The sequence below is a fragment of the Triturus cristatus genome, chromosome 3_2 (assembly GCF_964204655.1).
Source record: "Triturus cristatus chromosome 3_2, aTriCri1.1, whole genome shotgun sequence".
Taxonomy (NCBI): Eukaryota; Metazoa; Chordata; class Amphibia; order Caudata; family Salamandridae; genus Triturus; species Triturus cristatus.
The window spans coordinates 750,294,030-750,317,573 of NC_140584.1; the positions used below are offsets into that span (position 1 = coordinate 750,294,030).

Below are 23,544 nucleotides of genomic sequence, written 5' to 3' on the forward strand. Positions count from 1 at the left end.
ACAAGTCGTGTTGGTCTTTTCCTAGCGCACAGCCCAGCTACTCCCGTTCAAACGAGCTGCCCAGCAAAGCATTCTGTTTTCCTTTTTCTTTCTTCTTCTTTTTTTTTGTCAGAATGCTTTGTGTATGGATGCTTTAGAATGCATGTGCGTATAGACCATAGTGTCAAGGAAAGGATCCACTTTGTTGGCACTGGAGGCCTGCGTGGGCCTGCGTGTACTGGATATCACCATGAAAGGGCAGCGAATCCCACTCTGCGATTTTACTTGAATCTCAGATCTGTTCAGGGAGACATTTGCTAAAGTGCAAACCGATGCCAATTGTGCTTGAAGGGGAGAAGTCTGAGATCCGCACACGTGGCGAACCAGCAATTGACCGAGACTACCAAACAGACAGCCTCAAGCCACGAAACAGTCATGACTCACTGGTCCAGATCCTGGCTGAGAGATGAGACGTCTCCCAGGACATGAGTCACAGCTCTGTAGGCAAGAGGATGCACGGGGGAAGGGAGTGCAAGACAAACCTGATGTACACTTAAACCACAAGATGATGAAGGAACTTATGAAGGAGAGACACACCGTTGCCTACCCTCCCTGCACCACACACCCCATGCCGTTTCCCTGCACAGGAGTTTTAGCTTTTGGCATCACTGATAGTTTTCTGAAGGGTGCACATGAACAACGAAGAGGCACCGGAAGCCTTATAGAACCAGGAGCTAGACAATGTAACAAAATCCACAGAGAGGGGAATGTGCGAGGTTAGCCAAACACCTCTATGAGTGCTATGGGTAAGACCCCCACAACACACTTGGAAGGAGGGCTTCACAGCATCAAACTGGTGACCTCCTTGAAGAAGTCTTGTTAAGTGGTTGATAATGTGGGTTGAATGCAACACAAATGATTATGAGACAGGCAGTTATGAGTCCCAGCTGTGTCCGTCCACCTCTTTGTCCCCCCACCCCATCATGAGGGTGGTATAGAATGGTCTACCTTGTGGCAGAACCATTGCTGCTTCATCTTTCTGAACACTATCAGACAGTGGTGGTGCCACAGGACCAGTCATCGAATTCGAGCATGGAGCAGAAACCAACCACCTTGTCCATTGTTTCATGTTGATGCAGTGGAAAGCTGGGCAAAATCTTTTTCCTTATACTTATATCATGTATATCATGTTTCAATCTATTCCCTCTCTGGGCCCATAACATAAGCCTAAACTGCCATTGGTCCTCCGATGGATCTTTTATGTGAACTAACAGGGACTAGGAAAATTAGAGAACGTGAGGCAAATCCTTATGGGGACCTGGAATAAGAAAATTCCAAATTCATGCTAACAACGTACAACCATTCATTTAAGATTTTACTAGTGATAAGATTTGCACCAAAAGGTTCACCCCAAAATGACTCAAATACGATACGTTTACTCATATACACAATTTATCTAAGTCTCAATTTGAATAGTTAAGAACATAAATCACATTTATATTTCAATTTAATAGAAATCATTTTGTACAATTAGTCACACAATGTCAAACAAATTCAGTAAGATAAACATTTGCTGGTTACCTAGGGAAAGAGGAGAAAAAACATGGGAAAAATCAAGTTTTATCATCTTCAGGTAATACAAACTAAGGGCCTCATTTTTGAGAAGTGACGCATCGCTGCGTGAAAGCAGCGATGCGTCACTTCTCAGTGCGACCTCCTTGCAACATAATGGATGCATCATATTTACTGTATGATGCATCATGTCACAAGGAGTTACAGATACTTCAGTATTTCTGATGCATCTGTAGGCGCAAAAGTGACGCATTGCTGGAGTGTGTCACAAAAGTGACGCAACTCCAGCAATGTGTCCTTTCACATGGGTCAAGCCCCATGTGAAAGGGCCTGCGTCAGTCTTACGCCTGCTGTGAGGCAGACGTAAGATATTGACGCATTTGCACCCGAGAAGTGGCGCAGAGAAATCCTGTAGATTTCACTGTGTCACTTTTACGAGGCTTACTTACGTCGGAACGGCCACCCTGCACACATTATACCTGATGCAGGTACAATGGAGTGCAGGAGTTTGCAAAGCGATGCATCTGCTTAGATGCGTCACTTTGTAAATAGGGCGCAACAGGAGGCATGTTTTACGCCGCCGATGCGTCATGAAAAGTGACGCAACGGAAGCGCAAAACTGACGCAAGGTCTCATAAATAAGGCCCTAAATATGCAGAGTCACAAGAAAGAGTCCAATAACTTTTCAGTTGAAGAGTTATGCCTGCACACTTTACCAGCCAGCAAAGTACAGGTTTGAGTCAGTTCAGAAAGTTCAGTTCAAATGGTTTTGGCATAGGAAAGATAATCAAAGTTCATACCAACAGCATGCCAGGCAGGGAAATTGAAATGGCAAGAAGTCCCAAATACTCCTCCAAGGGGGCAATTATACTTCCAAAAGTTCTCAGTTTACGCCCTCAAAGTATCCTTTCCATCATACGATATGGGTTCTATTGGTTGTCTACATTGGGCTGCTCATGGTGTGATCAATACCTCACTAAGAAATCTGGAAGCATTAAGTAATCCTTTTGCAAATCCATCAATTTCAATAACTTTATTATTCCATCCTTTCCTCGGAAGTTAGAAAATTCACTTTGTTCACTGTCTGTCCATTCCCAGAAGATGTCTCTGGGTTTGCAATTGTATTGACACATTTCTGTCAAAAGTGTTGCTAAATCAAGAGAAAGTATATTGTTTGCAAGCATAAAAAAAGAAACTTCATGAAATGTTCTCACAGCGTCCACAATGACTACTTCAGCTCGATTCTTCTTCTCGAGGAGGAAAAGAAGCATTTGAGGCCTACATGAAAAAACTTCCTGAATCATTATCACGTCATGAATAATATAAAGCACACATTAATATGAATAATTCATTTTTCTTAGTTAATTCACTCATTATTCCTCTCTTAAAAGTTACATATCAATATTAGGTACTACTAAAAAAATATTTTGCATGTTTTTATTTTTTCAACACAGATTAATATATGTTTCACTTTTGATATGAATGTTTCTACCCCACAATACTAAATAAAACTGCAAATCTTCATATTGTCAAGCATCTTTAAACACAGCATTTTAATTGTTTTCAAGTGTGTCACTACGTGAGCATTAGTTTCATTTGTTACATTTAGTTTTTATCCGCAGCACATTTTTCAGGTTAACTATGTTTAGATTCTTAAACATGTGATTTCATTACATAAGCAAATAACATTTTCTCTCTCTTTATTTACGTCTTTCACATTTTCACATTTCAAAACTCTTATGCATGTGAAGTCGACTCATCGCAGGTCCTGGCTACAATGGCCTGCAACGTAGTCAGGAGCTGCTTGCAATTGACAAGCGAGGCCAAAAACCTCGGGCCCAGTCATACACCCTCACCCGGTCAATATATGGAAGAGGCTGACCCTAAAGGCAAACAAGCAAAAAGGAGAAAAGGCCGAAATAAAACCCGAACCACAAAGTAAAATATCGCGCCCTACCCCCTATTTATAGCGCAGAACTGAGAAGAAACCACCCGGGTACTAGAACCTAAACTTGTCCAGTGGCCCAGCAGGAGAGACGGACAAACCAACTCCAACTCCCGACTTGGCTGCTAAGCAACAGAGCACCACCATGGCACCTACAGAAGCGAGGATCATGGCAGCCGGAACAGACCTCGCTATGAAAGTAGTTAGGACCTCCCAAGGATCACACCAAAATTCCGAGGGTAACCATGGCCACTGAAGTTCTGAGCCAAGCGGTGGAGGGAAACAGTACTTGGCCGACCATTCCGCCAGCCTGCAAAAACAGAGCTATCAGGCTCCAAACAGTCCTCACACAAGCAAGCATTATGCAAAACATCACTGACCTAGCATCGCCGAGTACAAAGGAGCCCGACATCGTACTCAATCTGCCTCTCAAACCTCCAAGCTTTGGGACAGAATCAAACATGCCTGCAGGAAGCCTCTCCTCACACCCCAGCAATCGGACCATCCAACTCTGAGAATGACAATCACCTCACTCAGCTTAACAGGAGCAGCTTCTGACTGGCCTGGCCCCCCATTTTCAGTGAACCTAAGCAAACTTGTCCCGCTTTCCCAATGCTGGCAAAGAACACGTCTGCAAGTCTTTGGGACGGCCGCCTATACACAAGGCAATCACAAGCACTAACTGCCTAAACACTATTCTATCCGCAATACAAGTCGAAAGGCCCATTTGATATCCTAAACCACAGAAACATTCCGAAGTTAATCCAAGCAATAGGCCTGATGGAAGAAGTCACATCGCACAAGATTGTTTCTGTTGAGTTCATTGCACCTACGCGCATGGCCAGATCAGTGAATCAACAAAGGTCACTTGGCGATTTATGGACTAAGCCTCTAACATTCTGAATACACAGACAACTTTAAACAGTGGACATCTCCATCACTCCCGGCAGGGAAGCAGGTTATCCACACATCCTCGACACCTTGCCAGTTGCTGTGAGTCCAAAGGTGCAGCCAAGACTGGCATACTTGGTCCTTAGATGCACTGTAATCAAAACCCCGGCTTCCAGCTCAAGGGAACTCAAGGAACACAAAGGCTGGCTATAAAATCCAACCTGCAGGCCCTGTATGAGTAGATGACTGGGCATGGCTGTCCAGACCCTGAATTCAACTAGTTTGCTCAGGTGACAAAGCAACCACTGTAACGTCCATTCAGAAAGTCCACTCACGATATGCTCCTGAAACATCAACAGACTAGAATATAAACTGAGCGACCTGGGCAACGTATCCCACGTATGCTCCTTCAAAATCATCCTGCTGCAAGAGACATGGTTTCAGGCTGCACATCAGCTAGAAGGGAACACAAGCCATTATATTCCTGCAACCAAACAAAGCAACTTCAGCCGTAGCAATGGAGGTCTAGCAATTTATGTATCAGTCAATAGCTCAATTCGCTCTTGAGAACAAGCGATCGTCACCTCAGGGCTTCAAGTAGTCGGCACCTTGCTTAGAACCGACAATGGCTAGTCTTGATGTCTAACCCTGATAAATGTCTACATTCATCCAAATTTGGGCTCAAAGTCAGCGATCACCAAGGAATTGACCAACATGGTGCTAAACCTCAGATCAGAAAATCCTAGCACAGACATCTTAATTTCAGGAGACTTCAACATGTGGCTAATGTAATATCTTCCAGCTAACAAGATAACACAGTTACAAGAAGGATACTGGGCCATACCACCTCAGGACCATCCCAGGTGGGACAAAGATGACCCAAGAGGACGGGTCCTAAAAGGGAATCTGGAACACCCTGGATTAAGAGCCCTTAATGGCTGATTCCATCCCGACAAGCCACCTGGCCTTTCATACCTGAGCAAAACTGGGGCCTCCTTGATTGACTATTCATTTGTCAGCCTTCCCTTCCTGAACCAAATCTCTGCAATCAACTTTGGGAAAAAAATGGACCACGACCATCGCTCGTGTCATGGCCTATAACCACCACGCAAGGCCTTCAGCAAGATTTTCATTCTTGCACCCACGCTATTTAATTTATTTCTGTCCGACCTGTCACCAGCCCTTAATTTAGTAAACTCACACCCAACCAGACTGTTCGGCCTCCCCCTCTCAAACCCACTCTACACAGATGATCTGGTTCTTATCAGTAACACTAAGATTGGCTTGAAAGTCTTCTGGACACAACTGCCACATACTACAATAGGTACGGTCTGCTGATAAACAAAAAGAAAACCAAGATCTTTGCAATTCGTACACCTAGGTCTATAAAGCCAACATGGTCTCTACACCAGGAGAAAATAGATGCCACCAATTGCCACAAGTATTTAGGTGTCCTTCTCAAGGACAATGGCAGATACGCGAGCCAGTTGACGGAATTAAAAAAGAAAGGCACTGCACTGTTATTCGCTCGCAGATCTGCATACAAAAAAATTAAATGGGCCAACCTTTGCACCGATTCTCCAGGTAGCCCAAGCAAAGGTCCTTCCTACCTTATCATATGGGTGCGAGGCTCTGAGAGGACGGGAGAGCAAGACACTGGACAAAATACTCCCAAAAATCTATAGAACGATTCAGCTCCCATCCCACACTTCTCCAGCGCAAATAAAATTGGAATTTGGAATCTGAGACAGGGGCTGGCTTGCATGTCGTCCTTTGCTATAAGCTGCCACAGGCTTAGGGTTTCCAATGAAGACACCTTGGCACACCACTTATGGATTTATTTGGACACAAACCACAGGTCAGCGGGAAACCACTATCTGACCCAAGCCCTCAGCACACTTGGATTTGCACCCTCTTGGGACCTACACATTAGCCAACAGAAATTCAAAAGGTTTGCAAAAATCAGCATGAAACCACTCTCTTCAATTAAAGACAGCGCCAGCCTCTCTACACGGAACCATGGCTGGTTGACCTCATGCACTTATAAACAACTGACACCTCAGTACTATCTAAACAACTTATATAAAGAAAGGACCAAGTTACAGTTCATGAAGCTGAGAATGGGGGTTATCCCCATCATCGGTCACCTCCCAATATGGAAAAGGAGAAATGCTCAGGAAACGCGTTGGCTCTGTAATCAACATAAAGAGGATATAGTTCACGTATTGTTCCTGTGCCTCACCCTCTGAAGGACAGAAGGGCTCTGCTCCGAAGGGGTTGGATAGCTAAAGGCATAAGATCCTGCAGAGGAGCGGTCCTGGCCTGTTTTAATCCTTTGAATACTACCCTGAACTGCGCCTTGGTCAGATATATGGACGGTTTTCCAGGAATATTTTCCATACAATTACGCTCCTTTCCCTCTTCAGAGTAACAATGCTAACCCCTCGTCTTTTATACAAGTATGCACTTTACATTTAGTATATTGCATCAGCAATGTGTAATAGAGTATCTTAATGACTCAATGATTTCTTAACTTTCAATGTTTTAAGCTTGTATTTTACATAACCTATGAAATGATTATACTGCGACTTGATGGCATCGTCTCTGGTTGCAGAGGTTTTAACCAATCATGCAAAAAAGTCTTAATACTTAGTAATATGTTTCAAAACTCTTATGCATGCTTTTACGATGCAGTAGAAAACCTCTTGTTTTTCGTCTTCAACAATTTACATGTTTTTATAAAAAATTATTGTTGTAAATCTCATTTTATGGTGAGAATTGATAGAGGCAACCCTCATTAAACTTTCACGCTCCATCAATATCCATGCAATATTGCCATGTAAACTGTGGTGGTCTTGCATGGAAAATGGGAGTGCTGGGAACTTCCACATACCTTGGGCTATATTTCCAGCTCTCACATTTATTATGCTTGACCCCTCATCCTGTAGAGAAATGTGGAAACTGCTCCCACAAATTCAACCCACCACCAAGGTGTCTACTCTTTGCGGATAGCAATTGTCTGAGGGGAAATGTCCAACTCAGTACTGAAAATGTTTAACAAGGTATCCTTCCTCTTTCAAGAGGTTGGAGGTGCCGCTTCCAACAGTTTAGTGCACTGAACACTTATCAACTCAGCATAAAATTAGCCTACTACATCTTGATTGAGAGAATCGTGATGACCCTCAACCCTCACAGAAGCACTGTAATGTAATTTCACCTCTAAATTTCATTCCCATTGGAGGATTCACCGCCAGAGGAATTACCACTGCCTTGCTGACACAGTATGATGGCAATTCCTCCGGCAGAGACTCATCAGGACGAAATTAGATTTTTGAAGGAAATCATGTCACCACTTCATAATGAGGATTCTACTTTTCCACTTTTCCAAATTACATGCCCATATTCCTATGGGAAAGATGCAGAATGCAGTGATCAATTTTCTTAAAATTAATTCAGTTTGAAGACTAAATAATAGAATGCCTTTAACAAGTGCATAGCAATTATTTAGCTGTGTGACATAAACATTCTTAAAACGTTGAGAAGAAATGTCTAGCTGTTTTCAAATAAAGTAATTGGAGCCAAAGATTATAGTGGAAATCCAAGGGAACATATTTTATCATTAGTGCAAGAATGAAACAGTCTGGAGAATACATAAGGACCTGATGTAAAGAATGTAAACATAATATATTTGGTTAATGCACACTCCTCCTAAAAGCACTGATAGTATTATTTCCTTAATAAATGTAACTTCTAGTTGACGATTCTCAACTGGATGATTTATCATTGCCATGTATAGCTATTGTAACTCCATCTAGAAATAATTGTCCGGTGTAATATTGACTGATGGATAACATTTATAATATCATTCTATATATTATCCGAACATAGAACTATAACGTAGACTTGTTAATACTACTATTTCCTCCTAAGACCTCATTGCACAGGTTTCAGATAGACCTAATACTACTGAAGTCTGTACCTTTGAAGTGCAAACACCATATTTGATTCGTAATGTCGCATAATTTGACCTTCAAATGCTCATCATGACAAGCCCATTCATCTGGTGTGGCAATGCTCCTGGAAAATATGTGGTCACACTATGCGTACTGGTAACATTGCACTCAATATTACCATGGCTTTTGCTGGCCTACTTGCAATGAGGGCCTTACTTGAGATAGCATCCTAATTTTGATTAGTACAGGCATATCTACTTTCTATCAAGTTAAACATTAAAAAAAAATATCAGATGCCTTCAGACCCAGTGTTATCCTATTTAAGGTTCAATTAATAATATACCACAGATCTATGAATCACATAACCTTGACAGTGAGCTGACTGACTCAGTATCAGAAACAATAAAGTTCAGAATCTCCTTGTTAATATTCTCTACAGCCTTTACATCATACAAAAGGGACATGGTCAACCTTGAAATGCTCTTTTATGAATTGCCGTTTTCTAGCAGATTTAGAAACATATTGACTGCAGCATGATCAGAAACACGAATCTCCTTATATTTGAATATTTTACTTTGGTAAGAAGGTGATGAGAAGAAGTTAGGAAAATAACAACAAGGGCCCAATTCACAAAGGTAAACTGAGATGAAAGTCTAACTTTACGACTTTTGGTATTTACAAAAGGCATTTACTACTCACAAATACCCTTTGTGAATACCAAATGTTGAACTTTACGACTTTCGGTATTCATAAAGTGCAATTACGGATAGTAAATTCCCTTTGTGAATACCGAAAGTCGTAAAGTTAGACTTTCGTCTCAGTTTACCTTTGTGAATCGGGCCCTATGTGAATAGCTTCTTTGAGCAAGAGAATACTAACAAAAGACATGGTCTTCCAGGTGTAGCAGTTGCCACACATCTGGTAAAGTGGATTATGCTTCTTAATTCTATAGTTATGTTAGGCAACAGGTTGACACAGAAACAGCTCTAATGTTACATGTATGTCCTAGCTAAGAACAATATTATGAAGTTGCTGACCAATGAGGAGTTTTTCTAATGTTCCAAGAACATTCTGCACATAATAAGTGCATGCTCGGGTAAGAGTATTTTTCCATCTGCACTTTTAAAATGGTAAAATTTCATTAATCACTTATAAGGAAATTCAAATATTTTTTTAACTAAAATACTTGCAGTGCAAACACTCTCTTTTTTGCCTTTCACCTGACAATATATTCACTATCAAAACTAGCACAATCAAAACAAATTCATCTAGAAAATGACTTTTTGCAATATGACCACAATTACATCCTCATGTTTCAGAAAAGAGAAGGCTGCCTTGCATTGTATTGGTGTGGTAAGCCCTTTAATATTACAAATTCTGACATAAGCCAAGCAAGTTAATTGTAGGCCCAGAGGGACTGGATATATGCCAACACTTTCGAAAACAACTATGTAGATTATTTTATTTAAAACTCCAATATGTACATTTAATTAAAATGGTTAGCACGGGGCGTGGATAAGATGGCAATCGGGTGAGAAGTGTATTCCCATCTCTCCGTTCCACTGGCCCGGCCCACATGCTCACGCCTTGCAAAGTCGGAATTGGAGAACAGTAAAGCACTGAGGCTGACCCGGGCTGTCAGCGGACACACCTGGATGTCGACCCTAAAAGGTGCTTATCCCGGGAAAACAGTGGTGAACTCGCCTTGCCAGGCCTGGGCCGGATACTGCATGGGGCAGCCTACGCAGTAGCCTAGGATCCCCGGCCTGGAGTGATTCCTCCCCTCTGGAGCGGTCGGGCCATGCACTTGGGGTGCCGAGTGGAGGTGCTCCCATAGTCCCTGGTGTAAGGTGCTTGCTGCAGGTGCCATCTGGGCATGTGAGGAGGAGGTTGGGCTCAATCTTGTGGCCTTGCGCTACCCCTGGCCCTTCTGGAGCCGTGCTGTGAATGGATGGGGGAGCGCTGGTGATCTTACCACTGGCGGGCACTTTCCCCCGCTTTACCCCTGTGACACATACCTGGAGGAGATGGCTTATCACTCAAACTGGACCAGAGTATCCCTTGCTGACTGGCAGTGCTGGGCCCATCATAGCGACTGGAGCTTCCAGGTACGTTTGCCTCTACCTCCTGCTTGTCTCCCAGCATGGGATCTGTGGTGTGGTGCCCCTGGTGTCTGTGTCCCCACACACCCAGCTGAGGAGGTTGGTGCGGCCTGCAACTGTCCCCTGGGGGCCCACTGCAGCTGGTCTCCCGTCTGGGACTTCTTCGCCTGCTGCCCCGGGCTGATCGAGACCTGCGAACTGCCTTGGCTGTGGGTTTCGACCAACAGGAAGGAGGCTACATCGCCACGCTCCAAGCAGCCTGGTTCCCCCCACATCTGATAACGGTACTGGGCCCGCAGCACTCTGCCCACTTGCATTGTTAGGATCGAGTGCCCCATTGGCCAAGGGTCCCCATGGGCCCACCTGAGGAGCTTGAGCCTAATGTCGCGAGCTGTTTGGGTGCTGGGCAGTCAACCAACCATTGCTTGACTGCTCTTCACTGAACATCCTGGAGAGTGTGCCCAGGAACCCTTTGGCCTGACTTTCTGGCCTGGGGCCGAGCGGACCATTGGGAGATGGGTGATGAGTGGACAGTGCATTCCAGCAGAAGTCTGGCTTAAAGGAGTGAGTGCCCTCCACCTGGCCGGCCCTCCCCATTTCCTGCTTGGACTGTCTCGGGACTAAGGAGCTCATCTATCTCGTTGGCAGGAGCACCGCTCTACTTGGCGAAGTCGCAGTCCATCCTCATAGCTGCAGCATCCTTACACTTCTGACAAAATGGCGGCAAGTATAGGGAAAATAGACCATTCAGTGAGGGACCTGCTCATCAAGACTACTAGCTCTCATACCGAGGATTCTTCGTCAGCATCAGACCCGCCTGTATCTTTGGGTTACGGCAGTGCTGATGCCCCACTAAACCCCTCCTTCATACAATCCTTGCATCTCTCTGAGAAGACTTACAAACCATGAAGAAGGAGCTTTCTCAGGATCCCAGAGTTGTGAGGAGGTATATGGGCACCCTGGGCAACAGGGTGGACATGCTTGAGGCACATGACACTAGCCGGGATGAAGAGATTGAACAGCCCCAACAGGAGATCCTACGCCTCTGTGACTAGCACCTCGATCTCCAGGCTCATACTGAGGACTTGGAGAACCGCTCACACTGCAATAACATCCACATCAGGGGAATCCCAGCGGGGCGGAGGGCCTTGACATCGCCTCCTTTGTGGGGGATCTCTTTCGCATGATTCTAGAAGTGTCCCCGAATTTAAGATCAAGCTGGACCGTATCCACCGCATGGGTCCTAAGAGGCCCACCCCGGCACCCCTTGCTGACATCCTTACATATGTCCATGACTTTCCACTGAAGGAGTGCATCCTCCAGCGTGCACGAGATGGTAGCCCGATACAGCACCAGGGACACAAAGCAAACCTTTTATTAAGACCTGGCCATGTCCTTTCTTCATAAGTAAAGGGCATTCTGGCTGATCACCTCCCACCTCCACTCCATTGGAGGTCCCTACTCTAGGGGACACCCCTTCTACTTGATTTTCTGCCTGGATGGGAAAATCTACCTAATTTTATCTTTCAAAGAGGCGTGTCAGCTGTGGGACATTTCAGCGGAGTCCCCAGGACGGTCCCCACTGGCAGGAGGGGTGAACGCGGACCGCAGTGCTCGCAGATGGAAGACCGCTGGGTATTCTCCTGCTCGGCTCCACCCCACCCAGAGACAATGGCCAAGGAGCGTCGAGCAGTGTTGGCATCTCTCAGCGAGGACCCCCTCCCAACCCGGTGCAGACCTGATCTTCACCATGCTTCCCTGTTATTTCCCTTGATATATGCTTGCCTCCTTCCCACTTTCTATCTCCATCTTCCTAGATTGGTGGTGGGCCCGGACTGGTTGGGGAGCAGGGTTGGAGTGCCACTGGCCTCTTTCACTTCTCTCTCATGGGGCTTCTAGCCCAGGACATTGACAATGCTTACTAGGTTTTGTTGTATACTTGTTAGTTTTTCATTGGGGTGTTCAGATTCCTCTCGCTCTTGGGTGGATCTCCTCACAGACATACCAATACGGGTAATCTCTACAGGGTTGTAGCCTTACGCTTGATGGGCTTGCACATCTTTATGTTGGGTTCAATGTATGCCCCAAATGATGAAATGAAATGAAATGAAAAGACCATTTATTAAGCGCGATAGCTACCCTCAGGCGTCCTAGCGCTGCAGACAACACGTGCAGGGATACAGTTAGGAACTATACAGGTTTCTTGAAGAGCAGAGTTTTTAAAAGCTTACGGAATGGGAGCAGATTGGGCTCTGACCGCAAGTGGAGGGGGAGAGAGTTCCAGAGTTTTGCCGAATTATAAGCAAAGGAGCGGCCACCACATCTAGTTCTCTTTATACTGGGTACTATGGTGAGGAAGGAAGATGCTGATCTAAGCTGTCTTTTCGGATGGTAGGGGGTAATCAGCGATTGGTTAATGACAGGGCCTGTCTTCCAGAAGGCCATGTGTGCAATGCACAGGGCCTTAAATTCAATTCTCTCCCGAACTGGGAGTCAATTGAGGTTCTTTAATCCAGGATTGATTGGGAGTTGACGGGGGATTGGAAGGAGTGTTTGGGCTGTCCAATTTTGGATGACCTGGAGCTTTCGCAACGTGGACTGAGGGGCCCCTAGATAGAAGGCATTCCCAAAGTCCAGGCGCGATAGAATGAGACCCTGGACCATAATCTGTCTCACCTGGAATGGAAGTAGGGGAAGAATTTTTCGAAATAGCCTCAGTAGACCATAGCAGGTTGCTGCAAGTTTAGCTGCTTGATGGTTAAAGTTGAGGGAGTTATCCAGCCAGATGCCCAAGCTTTTGATTGTTTTCTTTGTCGCTGGGGCAGGGCCGAGGCAGATGGGCCACAGTGAGTTCATAATGAGCTTGGGGGTATTACCTAAAAGCATGAGCTCAGTTTTGTCTCCGTTCAACTTTAAACAGTAGAGTGTCATCCATTTGACCACCTCCTCTAGACATCCACTCAGGTTGTTATGGGCGCTGTTTGGCTGGTTAAGGGCCACCACTAGCTGAGTGTCGTCGGCATAAGTGATGATTTTTATGCCGAAAGGACTGACAATCTCAGCTAGGGGGCTCACATATATGTTAAATAGCGTGGGGCTCAGGGAGGAGCCCTGAGGCACACCGCAACTGAGTGGCTTGCTGGGGGAAGTGATTTCGCCCTCAAAAACCTGGAAAGAGCGGTCTGCCAGGAAGGATTTGAGCCAGGTGATGGCATTTCCTGAAACTCCTAAGTTGGTCAGTCGGTGTATTAGTATGTCATGATTTACAGTGTCGAATGCGGCACTTAAGTCAAGAAGGATGATTGCTGAAGAGCCTCCTTGATCAAGGATCTTCCTGCCCTCTTCAATTACCGTGAGAAGGGCAGTTTTGGTCCCATGCATGGGACGGAATCCTGTCTGGGAGAGATCAAGCAGATGATTGTTCTCCAGGAACTCTACCAGTAGTTGACATATTTCTCCAGGATCTTGCTCAGCCATGGTAACAGGGAGATTGGCCGATAATTACTGGGGTTGTCTTGGTCTAGGTTAGGTTTTTTCAAGAGGGCCTTAACCATGACGCATTTCCAGGGTGGAGGGACGATGCCGGAGGAGATGGAGGCATTGAGCAGGTCAAGTGTGGTGGGAAGAATGATGCCAATAGCTGGCAGCAGGGCATGTGGGGGTGCCGGGTCTTGGGGGGTGCCAGATTTCACCTGGTGCATGATGGGTTCTAATGTGGAGGAATTGAGAGGGGGGGAAGTTATCCAGGGTGGCTGAAGAATGGGGTTCTGCATTTGAGAGATTGGCGGAGGCTATGTTAAGCTGGATGGGTGAGAAGGAAGTGTAGATTGTTAGTATTTTTTGGGAGAATAACTCTGCAAGGTTGTTGCAGCAGGTTTGTGCGTCAATAGTATTTGGTGACTTCTCAGGGAGTTTGAGGAGAGTTTTTGCGATTCGATAGATTTCTTTGGGCATGAAGGCAGCTGCTTTAATTTTTCCTTTGAAAAGGGTTGATTGAGAGGCTTTAATTTCATTTTTGTAAGTTTTTATTGCCTCCCTGTATGCGATTCTGCTGAAGGGGAATAATCCAGTCGCCATATCCTCTCTCATTTTTTTCCAGTATCGTTTCCTTTCCCGTACTCAGGGGAATACCAGGGTGCAGTAGCGGCGCTGCGCCTTGTTTCGGAGCATTTCATGGGGAGCAAGGAGTCTAGGGAATTGTAGATCCAGCTACTGTATTCCTCGTTGGCTAGAATGGGATTAGGGTTATTGAGTGGTCTTGAGGTGCAAGGGCCGTCAACCAGCAGTCCAGGGGAAGTTTAGACCAGTTCAGTTCCCTACGAATGGTTGTGTTGGTGGGGAAGTGGGAGTCAGGGGTGACCCAGAAAAACACGGGATCAGGATCGAGTAAGTGGCCTTTGGTGTGGGCGTGGTTGAACAATAGTTGTTTAAGTTGTAATGCGGAGAGACTCATGGTCATTTCTATGGCGATGTGATCCGAGGCATCGTTGAAGTGGATATTACGATCCCCTAATAGTGTGAAGTTAGACGGCCTACATGCCAGATCGGCTGTGATAGAGGGGAGGGTGTTTAGAAATTGTCCCAGAGCCCTGGGTGTACGATATATAAGTAGCTCAGAGAAGGTACTTGTGTGGGAGAAATTGATGGCAAAGAAGAGACTTTCACAGTCTGGTATCAAGTTGGGAGAGCAGTGGCTCCTATAGCAGTCCTTATAGATGACCGCTAGGCCTCCTCCTCTACCCTCTTTACGGTCTTCTCCTTGTATGTGATATCCCTGAGGGAGGGTCTGGATGAGATCTGGTTCTGACTCTGCATTGAGCCAGGTCTCTGTCAGGAATAGAGCATCTGGGTTGAGTTCTTCCAAGAGCATGGCAATTTCAGTGGTGTGTTTGGGTAGTGACCTACAATTTAGGAGGTACATATTTCGCTGGGTGTTTTTGGTATGAAAGGCGGGTTGGAAATGAAATTCACAGTGTGTGCAGGTGATGTGTTTATCTGCCACGTTCCAAGAATGTTGGCAGCTAGCAAGGCTTGCTCCTCTCAGATTAAGGAGGGAGTTGGGGCTGTAGCTCGTGGGATGCGGTGAGAAATGGGCAGGGGTTGTGGCCCCTGGCCCCGGCCGTCCAGGCAGTGGGGAAGATGACAAAATCAACGGACTGATTATTGCTGATGAGGGGCAACCTTAACTTAGCCTTCGATAATACGGTGGACTGCTTGGGCCCCTAACAGGAGCAGTATGGAGCTCTCCCGCAGAAAGGGATGCAGTGGCTGAGTGAGATGAGTCTGGTGGACGTCTGGGGGACTCTCCATCACCATCACAAGATAACACCTTCTATTCCCATTCGCACACATAGATAGATTATTTCCTGGGCACCTTCAGCATTGTATCCCAAACCGAAGCTGTGGAAATAGTACCACGCTCGCTGTCAGATCCTGCAGTGGTAACTTTCACGTTATCCATCCCATTAATCTGTCTGCCCTCCAGAACCTATTGTCTTTGGGACACACTTTTACATTGCCCTGCAGCAGTACAGTAGATTACTAAAATGCTGCAGGATGTCCTTGCCACGAACGATAACCCTGAGACCTCTGTCACCACCGTCTGGTAAACTCTGAAAGCGGTGATCAGGGGGAATTTATTGCGATCTCCTGCACAGATAACAAGATCCATAGGGATAAACATAACCAGCTCAATAGACAGTTCCAGGTATTGGAGCATATCCACAATCAGACTGGCGCTCACTGGATTTGGTGACAGATTGAGACTGTGCGCACCTAATTGGCAGGCATCGACCTTGATAGAGCAGAGCACACCACGCTCCATTTATGCCACACCTTCTATGCTGTGGGGGATAGATGTGGGCGGCTGCTGGCCAACAGATTGCGATCCCAGCAGGAATCGTCAAGAGTCTTGTTGGTGATTGACACGGCTGGGTTAGAACAGAGCCAAGACTCATAATAGCGGAGATGTTCCACCAATACTACGCAGACCTCTACGCACCGCAGGTGCTTCCTTTGGATGCTTCAGCTCACTATCTCTGAGGCGCTATGACCCCCAAACTAACACAGGCCCAAGCTGCGACTCTGGATTCCCCATTCTGGATTGAGGAAGTGGTCTCTGCTATCTCCAGAGAGAACCTATTGAAATCCCTCGACCAGACGGCTTCTCTGCCCTTTTCTGTGAGATGCTTTGCCCCATTTTAACCCCCATACTCACTAGAGTCTTCAATGCTATTGGGGACTCTTCAACGCTCCCACCGACCATGCTAAGGGCCTTCATAGTGGTCATCCCTAAACCGGGCATGGACAAGCGTTGTTGCACCTCTTACAAGCCAATATCCTTATTAAACGTTGACCTTAAATTATAACAGGGATCTTGGCTATGCGATTGACCCCTCTCTTGCCAGGTCTGATAGACCCATACCAGGCAGGGTTTGTCCCCAATCGTCAATGTAGCGACAATATGAAATGGGTACTCCATCTTATCAATAAGGTGCAGCACTTTGATATGGAGCACATGCTACTCTCTATTGATGCAGAGAAGGCATTGGATAGGGTTCATTGGTAGACCCTCCAGCACTTTGGCTTTCTGGACCCGTTCCTTCAATGAGTCCTTAGCAGTTATACACAGCCCTCAGCAGTGGTGCATGTGAATGGATACTCCTCCGCCCCCTTCCCAATCTGTAGGGGCACAAGGCAGGGCTGTTTGCTACCCCTCTACTCTTTGCTCTTTATATGGAACCCATTGCCCAAAGAATCTGAGATAACCCTCTTGTATCTGGGGTTCACTTCAGAAGGGACAGAAATATGATCAGTCTCTACGCAGATGATGTCATAGTCACTTTAGAGAATCCCTTAGCCTCCCACACGGCATTCTTGGCTGAACTCCAGCTGTTTGCTCAGGCGGCAGGATTTAAAGTAAACATCCATAAGTCCCAAGCTCTCAATCTTTCGCTTCGGATACCCATGCTTGCTGAGTTACAATGTTCTTACCCTATCCAATGGGCTTCTGCTTTGGTCCCCTATCTTAAGCTGCTGTTAACAGCAAACATCCAGAGCATGGGTATGCCTTAATTATAAACCCTGCTTTGGCAAATATAATCGAATCTGTACCGATGGAGAGCTCATAGCCTCTTTTGGCTGGGTGGTGTGGTGGAGGTAAAGATGACCACATTGCCAAAGATACTGTTCCTATTTCAGGTCCTTCAGGTAGAAACCCCTCTCGGGACCCTCCACACTCTCCAGCAGGAGATCAAACACTTTGCATGGGTGGATAAGTGGCCTCATTTGCATAGAGACCTCTGTTACAGACCCCCAAGGGAGGGAGCACTGGGCATGCCAAACTTGCAGTGGTACTAAAAAGCCGTACAACTTAAAACATTTGTGGTGTGGTCACACCCTGAATCTGAAAAGCATTGGCTTTTCATGGATATGGCTGTGACTGGACAGTCCCTATAGAGGATTCCCTTCCTCCCCAAATCAGTGCATCCGAAAAGCCTGTATCGATCTCCCATCACACAGGCCCCTCTTGCTGCATGGGACAAGGTGGCCATATGGAGGGAACTCACATCCTTCCCATCACCACTGACAGCGAGAGCGGACAACACTGATTTCACTCCAGGCCTTGACTCTGTGGCCTTCGAACAGTGAAAATGATAGGGCCACAGATCTATTGGATATTTCTTCGAAGGGGAAGGACCTTTGTTGTTCTAGGACTTCCGCTTGCAGCAGGATGTACCTGAATCAGACCGTTACCGGCACCACCAGATTAGGCACTGGGTGATGCAAACCACAATCCGGGCTCATGCTCAACAACATCCCACCCCTTTTGATAAATGGTTACTTTCCAAAACCTAAGACACTCGTCTCATAACCAAAATATATGGCTTTCATCGCCCCCACCCGCCCCATTGCCCACTCATAGATCCTTGGGTCAGAAACTGTGGGAGTCCGAATTGGGTTGCACCTTTACACCACAGGAATGGGAGGATATCTACCACTGCACTCACCACACAGCTTGCAATGTACCTAGCATTCAAACAGCAACTAAAATCGCCATTTTGGATTTAGTTATTTAGTGGCTCCTTGAGCCGGGAGAGCCGACGGGCTCTAGGTTACGCACCTGCGTTGCTACGAGAGGTACATACCTGATAATGATTTTAGCAGCCTACACAGCAACCCTGCACTCTTTCCTACTCCCTGCTGACGAGAGGCAACAACCTCGAAACACGTGTCCAGGGATGGCTAACGCTATTCACACTTGCACTCACGACACGAGCATAGGTGTACTCGCCGACGCTGACTACAGGGACCACAGTTCTTTGGGGTAACACGCAGGTAGGTCAGCAGTGTGCGACCATTTTGGATTTAGTTATTTAGTGGCTCCTTGAGCCGGGAGAGCCGACCGGCTCTAGGTTACGTACCTGCGTTGCTACGAGAGGTACATACCTGATAATGATTTTAGCAGCCTACACAGCAACCCTGCACTCTTTCCTACTCCCTGCTGACGAGAGGCAACAACCTCGAAACACGTGTCCAGGGATGGCTAACGCTATTCGCACTTGCACTCACGACACGAGCATAGGTGTACTCGCCGACGCTGACTACAGGGACCACAGTTCTTTGGGGTAACACGCAGGTAGGTCAGCAGTGTGCGACCATTTTGGATTTAGTTATTTAGTGGCTCCTTGAGCCGGGAGAGCCGACGGGCTCTAGGTTACGCACCTGCGTTGCTACGAGAGGTACATACCTGATAATGATTTTAGCAGCCTACACAGCAACCCTGCACTCTTTCCTACTCCCTGCTGACGAGAGGCAACAACCTCGAAACACGTGTCCAGGGATGGCTAACGCTATTCACACTTGCACTCACGACACGAGCATAGGTGTACTCGCCGACGCTGACTACAGGGACCACAGTTCTTTGGGGTAACACGCAAGTAGGTCAGCAGTGTGCGACCATTTTGGATTTAGTAAAATCGCCACCTACTAATACCTCACTCCTCCAAAACTGCATAAGGGGAACCCAGTTTGCAGCCCCATGGACTGGTGCAACTGTGGCTCCCTGGGTACCCTAACACACCTACCGTGGGACTGCCTCAAACTCACAGCCCGCTGTGTACAAGTGCTGGGCGATAATGATGGACATCTAAACACACAGCTACTCAGCGTCCCAGCCTACACCATTTTAGGTTTACCTAATGTCCTTACATTTTCCCTCAGGTCCTGTAGAGGGAGACAGATTGGCTTGGCACTGTGAGAAGCCCTACAGAACATACCATCTCATTGGGGGTTGGGACAAACTCGTACTCCTCTGGGTTGGCTACATCACCTTTGGTACATCTTAGGCATGGAACATCTCTCCCTCTCCTAATCAAACCAGGAGGCATTGTTCCCTGTTCTCTGGTGCCCGTTCCTATCACTGCTTACCACGGAATACTGTCAACTCTCATGCCCCAAATATTTGCTACTCTTATGACTCACAGAGTCCCTACCTAACACAGTCTGAGGGTGGCCGTGATGTCTTTACTGACGACTTGGGGATGCTTGGAGATTCTGCTGACAAGACAGGTTCTAGGGGGATGGGGGTTGGTGGCGGAGTCAGAAGGGGGGAGAGTTGTGGGGTTCTGTAATTTATTCTATGAGGTTTATGTTTAACTTCTGCCTTGTCCACTTTGCTTTTTTTGATACACCAATAGTGAAATTTAAATTTAACATGATAATTCTGGCCCAATGGCACCTAATTTGAGAACCCTTCCCTTTGAAGACATTGAGATTCACTGCAGTTCCGATTTATTACACTATATATGATTAAAGGATACACAGGTGTTATAACATTTTTCCTAAAATTTCAATTAAACAGCAAAATGGATCAGGTTGGATTGACATATAATATTAGGAATTAAGGGGCATATCAACAAGGGATTTATCTCTGCTTTTTTGGCTTTAAAAGCCAAAAATGCAGAGATAAAACTAGCGCCCTATCAACAACAGGGTGCTGACACGCAAATTTGCATGTTAGCACCCTTTTACTCTACGCTTCCCCTTGCCTCTCTAATGAGATGCAAAGGGGGCGTTCCAGAGTGAAATAATAGGAGAAATGTCGCTAAGCGACATTTCTCCTATTATCAAGAATGTCGCTAACCCTGTTAGAGACAAAAAAAGCAGCGCTAACCGCGGTTAACGCTGCTTTTTTACGTCTGCTAATTTCCAGACTTAGCCATGATATCCTATGGAAGGAGGATATCATGGCTAAGTTTGCCTGTCCCTATCAACAAGGTAACGTGTGATTATCGCTGGGTTTCCAGCGATAATCACACGTTAGCCTGTTAGCGTGTAGATTTTTACCGCTATTGAGATAAGCGTTGCTAATAGCACGCTACCTCAGGGATAAAAATTCACGCTAGCCGGCGATAATTATCCTCACGCTAAGAGCGCTGAGCGATAATTATCGCCGGTTTTTGTTGATATGCCCCAGTGTTATTAATTTGGGAGGGGGAAAACACTTACCAAATTATTAAATCTCCGAGGATTCTTCAACACGGTTCAATGTGAATCTCTACTTAACCCCTGGCAGCTATGACAAAAGCAGCGGGCAGTTCTCCATATAAATCTGTGCTAAATTCTAGCAGTATCATACAACTTTCGAATTAAGAACCCAACAAAAAAACCTATAAACTGATTAAGAAAAAAATCAAAAGTATAATTAGAAAAAACACACAAACATGTTGAAAATCAGATTGGGGAACTGAAGGTATGGATATTTAAAGTTAAAAAGCACCAAGTAAATACAAAGCAGCCTATTACAATCTTGGTTGAAAAGCCTCCGACCTTAGTTCAGAGGCTTTTCAATGAGATTGTCGACCACCTAATTACAATCTAGGTGGTCGGAATTGAAACCGGCCAGTTATTCCAACTGGAATCCAATGGGCTTAAGGAGCCCGCCAGCCAGTCAGTTACTGGCCCATAATCCCAATGGAGGACGTTTCTGTCATTGGGATTTCGAAGATTGGAAAGCGAGTTTGGGGGGGCACTAGTAGGGCCCCTTTCTCCTTGCGGCCTCTAGTTGGGGGCAGAGGTTGATCCCTATGAAGGCGTGACAGGCACCTTGAGCTGCCTGCCACGTGGTGCAGTGATGAACAAAAGATCCCATAGGGAAATGTAATTATGCAACCACACCATGTGCGGTCGCATCATAATTAGGCAGTCGGGACTGCAGACCGGAGTTTGGTCGGTCCCAATTTTGCCATGATGTTAGTCGGCGGCAACTCCGACCATCATCATAATTGGCCTCAAAGTGTTTGTTTGCAGTACACTGTGACCTGGATGTAGTTTCAGGCTAAGCATGATGGGGCAGAGGTTAGGTTGGCCTTCCAGGTCACAGTAGTCAGAGTTTTAATTTGAAGACTTTGTTACCTTGATGATTCTGAAATGTCTTCAGCGGGGTGAGGCAGGATGCTGAAGTTGGTGGCAACAAATAAAGTCACATAGGTCTTCATGGAACTCCTGATGAAGCTTTCAGCTTTGGTTTCAAAAGCTCTGAATGGGACAAAGCTAGATCAGGGCCTCACTACAAGTTGCCTGTTGACTCTACTTGGACCTGTAACACCAGATGCCTGCACCATCAGAATAATACTTTTTTGCTTTCACACACCTACTGAAAATAGCGAAACCCCTAAAGGAAGAAAGAAGAATTACTAGTAGAAATTGATCTGGAATTACAGAATCCCCTGGTACTTTCTCATTGCAAGATACATAGCTTTTCCCTGTCATTGGACAGCCTAGTGTTTGAGGGGCTTTTGATCCCAATCTTCAATTAAGGTGAAAGATGCAGCATCCAAATACGATGAGTGCTTAGGAATTTAATGGGTCCGCCAGGTATTTAGGAAACAATGGGGCCACAAATTACTTAAGGGTCTTTGGGCCCACAAGGTAATTAGGTGTGTACCTGGAAGCAGCAAAGCCACAACCAACAGGAAAAGTCTGCATCAAAAACCTTGAGATACTTAAGAGTATATTGGGTTCATTAAAGGGACAACAGAGCAACCAGCGGAAAGCAATCTCAATAAGCTAGTTGGTTCATTCAGCACTATGGATCAATAAAGCAACTAAGATCTTATGTGGTTCATATTGAAGAGTCATAGACAGAATGTAAAATACGACGTAGCTTTCAAAAAACCGCAATGTACCCCAGATCTATGGGCCCACACGTAATTAATATTTTGTGGGGTGTGCCTAGAAGTGACAAAGCAATAACTCATGGAAAGATACACCTTCAAAACAACCTCCAGGTGATTGGGTTTTTATAGGTCTCCAAGACTATCCAAATCCTAGAGTGTGTCATTGTTTATCCTAAACCAAATTTATTGGTTAAGCTAGATTTGAAACTATTCACAAAATTTGGACTAATAGAATGAGTAAAGTATTGAAAAAGTAATTATTTAATATGGGTAGAATAATATCAGTACTATCAGACAGGTGAGAAACATTTTCTTTTTTACTAAGTGCCACAAGGAGTTGTCATGTGTACTTGAATCAAGATGTTGAGAAAGTGAGGTGGGAAGCACAGGTTTTGGCGGATGGATCATCCTGACTGTCTTCTTCAAAGTATTTTATAATATTTTCCATGAAAAGGGTAAACAAGTACAGCACTGCATGTACAGTAACATTTTGGTGCTCAATTGCCAACCAATGCGTTCTGCCAATGTGATAGGACGTCTCTGCATCTAGTGATTTGCTAAGCAAAAAGACACGCCGTAGAGCAGCATACTGACAATCAGGTTTCATTGCAGCTTTATAGCCAACAACAACTCTTATATTGAACATTAACCAGATCCAATCCATTAGCATGCAATTGAAATGTGTCATAGTCCTCAGTACCCTGTCTGCATGTGATACTGTAATGACATATAGGGAGCGTTGGAGATGTCTTAAAATGTCGACTCAGCATCTGAGAACGGGGCTCTGTGTTGTGGTGGCCTTTCCACAACATCATGCCTCTGGTGTGAAGGGAGGCCCCAGCGGGCTTCTTGTCGTCTCTGTGCCTGAAAGGCTGTAAGTTTCTACATTCATTGGTCCACCGGGGTGCCCTACAGAGGCCCTG

The 23,544-nt window shown here is 45.7% G+C and overlaps 1 long non-coding RNA gene across 1 annotated transcript in view; it reads left to right on the forward strand.

Annotated features, from left to right (window-relative positions):
• Positions 1–23,544, forward strand: part of LOC146858051 (uncharacterized) — a 141,400-nt gene that overhangs the window by 25,758 nt on the left and 92,098 nt on the right. The gene's annotated exons all lie outside the window — the stretch shown is intronic.